This window comes from Vigna radiata, chromosome 7, assembly GCF_000741045.1.
Source record: "Vigna radiata var. radiata cultivar VC1973A chromosome 7, Vradiata_ver6, whole genome shotgun sequence".
Lineage (NCBI taxonomy): Eukaryota > Viridiplantae > Streptophyta > Magnoliopsida > Fabales > Fabaceae > Vigna > Vigna radiata.
Genome location: NC_028357.1, coordinates 4,690,681 through 4,698,055, shown reverse-complemented (window position 1 = coordinate 4,698,055; position 7,375 = coordinate 4,690,681).

Sequence of the window (7,375 nt, the reverse complement as noted above, 5' to 3'; positions counted from 1 at the left end):
CATATAAATAATCAATAGTTTCAATAAGAGAGAGTATCAAAAGATTACATTGAATTCCCCAATAACAATAGGGTTTAGTTCACCATAAACATGGTGAAACTAGATGAAAAATGGAAGAAGAATGAAAGGGCAAACCCTAGAAAAGATTAAAAGGAGCCTAAGCATCCAAGAGATCCTCTCCAGAGAGCAAAATTAGGTCTGGTCGTCTTCCCCTGTCAAAAGAATGACTCTGAATTCGTAGTAGGGGTATTTATAGGTGAGGAGCGCGTCAAAATCAGGCCCAAGCCCAGCGTGCTACCGCCGGGCGGTTTAAGTGTGCCGCCCGGCGGTTTGCCACAACCTGCCGCCACCGCCCGACGGCAATCGCCACCGCCCGGCGGTTTCCCATGCCACCCCGGCGGCAATCGCTAGCGCCTGGCGGTTTCTCTCAGCGTGAAATGCTGCCTACTCCTCGTCCTGGGCCGTCCGGCGGTTTAAGTGTGCTGCCGGGCGGTGCGTCGACTCTTCAAATCTTCATTTTTCTACCCTTTTCTTGAGTCGATGACCTGTATCTTCAACTCCATTCTCTACTTTTCTCAAATTAGCTTCAAAACAATGCAAAACAAGCATAAAATCGCTAAAAACAGCTTTTGACTCTCTCCAGACTCATTTATTGAGTTTTGCTTGATGCTAAGCTCGATCCGAGTAGTAAAGGGTGTAATTTGGTCCAAATTGACATATGAAAATCACTGTTTTTCAACCTTCATCAATCACGCGTATCCGGTTCCATTCCTTCAAGAAATTGCAGAGAAGAACGTATTTGGTTCCATGTTCTTGTATTTGGTTCCAGTTTTGAAGAATGTGTGTGCAGTAATCGGTTCCCCCAACATTCTTCCTCCCTCGTACATGGTTGATGCGCGTTGCAGGCTGATGCGATTTTGATGATGGTGGAGGTTGGAAGGATACAGGGAGCATCACATGGTGGATGATGATGAAGACGAAGCTGATAGGGAAATGGGGACCCAACTCTTGAAGAAGACTTCAATAACCACTTATTTTTAGTACGTTTCATTATTATAATACTACTAGAGTTTTCTTTTGGGAGAAAATCTTTGCCCGTGTTAGTATACTTGATACAGATGCAATGGAAATTCCTTAATTATGATTTCAATGAAGAACATTGTTGGTTTGGATGAGTTCTAGTCTATACAATTGATTTTGATTAGAAATGGGTTTTAGAAGGTAGCGTTAACCGTGAAATTGGCACTAGGGTTTTAAAACAGGTCCACTCTCCAGTCGCGAAGAATCTTCAACACGAAACAAGAAATGGGAAATTAGAGGAAAAGGGTTTGCAATTAAAGAACAAAGTTGATTCCTTGGAAGCAAAACAGAGCAATAACAGAATGGAGGAGGAACAAAGGGTTGCACAAATCAAAGTGGCGAAGTAGAGATGCAAGTGTGTCATTGATGCCAATGACAAGTTACCTTGTTCCACCAACATCACTCACTCGTGTAAACAAACCCTCCTGAAATTGGCACGTGTCGAGCTCGCTTTCCTCTGTCACCTCTCATCTTATTCTTTTTCTTCTGGGCCCCTCGGGTTTCTCTTCTTCAATATCATAACATTTTTGTATGTGATTCTATTCATGTTTGTAAATCAAGTTTTGATTGGTGGGTTTTCCTGTTATGTGTTACTCTTATGAGTTGTTAGATATGACTAACTTTGACCAACTTCGTGGATTTGCAATTTTTGTTAAGTCTGCAACCGTTATTCTTATTTGTTTCTGTTTAGTTTCTCTATTCCTATTATTTAGGGAGAATAAGTCAATTAGTTCCCTGATTTTAGGGATCACATCTAGGCATGTAAATGTGATCTGTTTCAGTTTTACTTTACTGTAACAACTATATATAGTCGTATGAATTTTGCTAATAAATAAGAGTGAACATTTCTAGTTCTTCTTCTATATCTTAGAGTCTCTCTGTATTACACATTTGGTATCAAGAGCTATAAGGGGCCTGATAATCCAACGACCGAAGAGCACCAACAAGAGAGGCAAAGTGTTGAATACCTGTGATTCCTTCAAAATGACAACCCCTGAACAGTTCGTCCAACTGTCTATTCCAAGGTTCAATGGACATTATGATTTTTGGTCCATGACGATGGAAAATTTCCTTCGGAGCAAGGAGCTCTGGAGCTTGGTGGAGGATGGTATTCCAACTCCTGTTCTTAGTATAGGACCCAACAGTGAGACCCAGCAGAAAATGCTTCAAGAGGCTGAACTTAAAGATTTGAGAGTGAAAAATTTTCTCTTTCAATCTATTGATCACGAAATTTTGGAGACTATCCTTGACAAAAGCACGTCCAAATCCATTTGGACATCTATGCGTCAAAAATATCAAGGCTCTACACGGGTGAAGCGTGCACAACTCCAAGCACTACGAAGAGAATTTGGATTACTCACCATGAAAGATGGGGAGAAAGTAGACAGTTTTTTTGGTCGCATTATGACTGTGGTAAGTAAAATGCGATCAAATGGAGAGGTGATGGAGTCCAACACTGTGGTGAGTAAGATCTTGCGCTCGCTCACCCCAAAATTCAATTATCTAGTCTGTGCAATTGAAGAATCAAATAATACAATCATTTTGTCTATTGATGAGCTGCATGAGAGTCTTCTTGTACATGAGCAACGAATGCAAGGATCGCAGGAAGAGGAACAGGTGTTAAAGGCAACACATGAGGAAGTTTCAAGTAGAAACAATCATGATGATCGGCCTCAAAGAGGAAGAGGCCGGGGTACATTCAGAGGTGGCCGCGGTAGAGGGAGAGGCAGACAATCATTCAATAGAGCCACTGTTGAATGCTTTAAGTATCACAAATTGGGACACTTTCAATACGAGTGTCCAGATTGGGACAAGAAGGCAAATTATGTAGAAATGGATGATGAAGAGGAAGAGCTCTTATTAATGGCACATGAGGAGGACTCCCAAAATGTAGAAGACAAATGGTACTTTGATTCTGGCTGCAGTAACCACATGACAGGCAATAAATTGTGGTTTGTAAATTTGGAGGAAGAGTCCAGCAAAACCGTGAAGCTTGGGAATGATATACACATGAAAGTAGTAGCTAAGGGGAGTATTCGAATGCAAATTAATGGCATTTCTCATGTCTTGAATGATGTATACTACATTCCTGAGTTGAAGAACAACTTACTCAGCTTAGGACAATTGCAAGAAAAAGGTCTAACCATTTTGATTTCAGATGGCACATGTAAAGTATTTCATGCCACAAGAGGACTGATTATGCAAACTAATATGAGTGGAAACAGGATGTTTTATGTGACAGCTTCCTTAGTGCCAAAACAACCAGTATGCTTGCAAACAAAAACAGTTTCAGAAAAAGAAGCTTTCCTGTGGCACTGCAGATTTGGACATCTTAATTATAAGGTGTTGAATATGTTGGCCTGCAAAGGGATGGTTGGACTGCCAACATTGGAGTTTCAAGTAAATACATGTTCTACATGTTTAATTGGGAAACAGTCCAAAAATTCGTTTCCAAGTCAAAGCACCTGGAGAGCATCTAGACGGCTTCAGCTGATTCACTCAGACATTTGTGGACCTATCCAACCAATTTCACATAGTGGTAAGTGTTATTTTATGACCTTCATTGATGATTTTACTCGTAAGACTTGGGTGTATTTTTTACATGAAAAATCAGAAGCTTTTAATATGTTTAAAAAGTTTAAAGCTCGTGTTGAGTCGGAGTCAGGTACGCGTATATCTTGTCTCAGGACAGATAGAGGAGGTGAATTCCTATCCAACACCTTTGACGAGTTTTGTCACTCACAAGGAATACGTCGACAACTGACCACCTCCTACACTCCCCAACAGAATGGTGTCGCTGAATGAAAAAATAGAACAATCAGGAACGTTGTTCGATTGTCTGGAAAACAGGTTCCCAAAATGTTTTGGCCGGATGTTGTGAAGTGGTGTGTGGACATTCAGAATCGGAGCCCAACTGCAGCAGTAGAAAATAAGACTCCAGAGGAGGCCTGGAACGGTGTGAAGCCTGTAGTGGAATATTTTAAATTTTTGGCTGCCTTGCACATGTGCATATACCAAATCAGAAGCGGACTAAATTGGATGACAAAAGCAGACCATGCATTTTCTTGGGAGTCAGTGATAAATCAAAGGCCTGGAAGCTATATGACCCAATTTCCAAATCCACTATTATCAGTAGAGATGTGGTGTTTGCGGAAGAAAAAGGTTGGAATTGGAGTACTTTAGAGACAACGACACACCAACCTAATCTTCACTATGAAGAAGCCGATGGTAGGAATGAGGCGGAAGACAACACTGAGACTGGTGCAGAAGTTGAGACTGGTGCAGAGATTGAGACTGGTACAGAGAGTACTACTTCATCTGTTATTTCTCCAGGGAGGGGTGTCCGTTCAAGGAGACGACCAAGATGGTTAGAAGACTATGAAACTGGTCTTCCCGAAGAAGATTGCTTCAATGCAATGACAGATAGTGATCTAGTCACCTTCACAGAGGTTGTGGTTAGTAAACATTGGAGAGAGGCTATGACAAGTGAAATGGAGGTAATAGAACAAAATCACACATGGGAACTCACTGTATTACCTCACGGAGTTACACTTATTGGAGTTAAATGGGTGTTTAAGACAAAACTGAACTCAAAGGGACAAGTGGAGAAATACAAAGCAAGGCTTGTCGCTATAGGTTATGCACAACGACACGGTATTGATTATACCGAAGTGTTTGCACCAGTGGCTCGACTTGACACAGTTCGAGTAATCTTGGCTACAGCTGCTCAATATAGATAGGAAGTGTTTCAATTGGATGTGAAGAGTGCTTTCCTACATGGGGAGCTTAAGGAGAATGTCTATGTTCTGCAACCAGAAGGTTTTGTGAAGAAAGAACAAGAGGAGAAAGTTTATCGGCTCAAGAAAGCATTATATGGTCTCAAACAGGCACCCCGGGCCTGGTACAATAAGATTGAAGCTTACTTCACCCAGGAACAATTTGAAAAATGCTCTAGTGAACACACATTGTTCACTAAGTCACAAGGCAGCAAAATCCTAATTGTTAGTCTCTATGTGGATGACTTAATATTCACTGGTAACGATAGATTCATGTGTGAGCAGTTTAAACATTCTATGATGCAACAGTTTGCTATGACTAATTTGGGCAGGATGAGCCATTTTCTTGGCATTGAAGTTCATCAAAATTCCAATGGCATATTTATCTACCAGAGGAGATATGCACAGGAGGTACTGTCAAGGTTTGGAATGTTGGACAGCAACGCAGTAAAAAATCCAATGGTGCTAGGAACAAAACTGTCAATAGAAACAGAAGGAATGAAAGTTGACGAAACACTATATAAGCAACTAGTTGGCAGCTTGATGTATTTAACTGTTACAAGGCCTGATTTGATGTATACAGTAAGTTTGATTAGCAAATTTATGACCAGTCCCACCTCAACACATTGGCTTGCTGCAAAAAGAATTTTAAGGTATGTGAAAGGCACAATCAATTTTTGGGATTTGGTACAGAAAAGAGAGTGGTGATCCAAAATTACTAGCCTTTACGAACAGTGATTATGCGAGTGATTTGGCTGATCGACGGAGCACATCTGGTTTTATATTTATGATGGGTACAGGAGCGGTGTCTTGGGCTTCAAAAAAACAAACTGTGGTAGCATTGTCTACAACTAAGGCTGAATACATGGTAGCAGCTCTCTGTGCTTGCTAATGTATTTGGCTTGGAAGAATACTTAAGCAGATTGGAATTAAAGATGAATCTGGGATTAAAATTATGTGTGATAACAATTCTGCTATACAACTATCCAAACATCCGGTATTTCATGGAAAGAGCAAACATATTGATGTGAGATTTCATTTTCTTCGGGATTTAGTTAATAATGGGGAAGTGCAACTCAATTTTTGTAACTCTCAGGATCAACTTGCAGATATCATGACAAAACCACTAAAGCTGGAGCAGTTTGAGAAGTTGAGAAACTTGCTTGGTGTAACCAGTATAGATGCATTGGTTTAAGGGAGGGAATGTTAAGTCTGCAACCGCTATTCTTATTTGTTTCTGTTTATTTTCTCTATTCCTATTATTTAGGGAGAATAAGTCAATTAGTTCCTTGATTTTAGGGATCACATCTAGGCATGTAAATGTGATCTGTTTCAGTTTTACTTTACTGTAACGACTATATATAGTCGTATGAATTTTGCTAATAAATAAGAGTGAACATTTCCAGTTCTTCTTCTATATCTTAGAGTCTCTCTATATTACACAATTTTGAATCATCAAACAAAGTCGAGTCATCCTATAATTTCTAATGAAGCATTGAGAAATGCTTACTGGCGTAATATTTTAAGTTGTTGAATTTAAATGAGTCCTGAAAGAAAAGAGATTGATTCAAGTTTTTTGTGGAACTTACATGAAATGCACCTGATAATAGTGTATTGAAAGGAGTGCATCAAGAAGTGTGTTGCTAGCATTTTTCATAACACATTTTATTAATTATTTTTAATCTTTTACTCTTTATAAACATTTTTACAATTAAATATAACATTAATAATTATCATTTTATATTACTTTAATAATTATGAATATTTTGATAGTTTTTAATTTCTACCAATTAAACAAATTTTTTAAATTTGTCACATCAATCAAATTCTACTCTCATTCTCACAAACTTTACTTCCAAACCTCCAAATCTACTTAAACAAACAAAAAAAAAAAAATACTCTTAAATCCCCTCAAATCCATTCAATCACTCTTTAAGTCATTTTAAGTGAACATAGTTTCTTTCTATATAGATTTTTCGAACCATGTGATTTTTGGACCATTTTATATTCAACACTCGCTATTCTTGAATTTTTTATCTCAAATTGAGTTATGCAAACTTGAATATCACTTATTAAACATAATTTCTTTAAACATCTAACTATTTATTCTAACGTACATAGTTGTTATACTTCACTTGTGATGACCTATAGCAATATGCTCGAATAATTTCCCACAAAGACTTAGTATAATTTTTTTCCCTATATATTTTATAAAGTTCATAACTTTAGTTTCTCATATTTTTTTTTCCACAATTTTATCCCTTAATTTTTAATTACCGCGGGTAATTTTGTTTCTTAATTTTCTTCACACAATTTTTCTATTTCAATTTTAAATTACTTAAAATTCAATTCAATATTTTTAACTTTATTTAGTCTCTCCCTCCCCCCTCTCTCTCTCTCTCTCTATATATATATATATATATCTATATATATATATATATATATATATATATATATATATATATATATATATATTTAAATAAAAGCTATATAAATATAATATGGTGTATCTCCTAGCC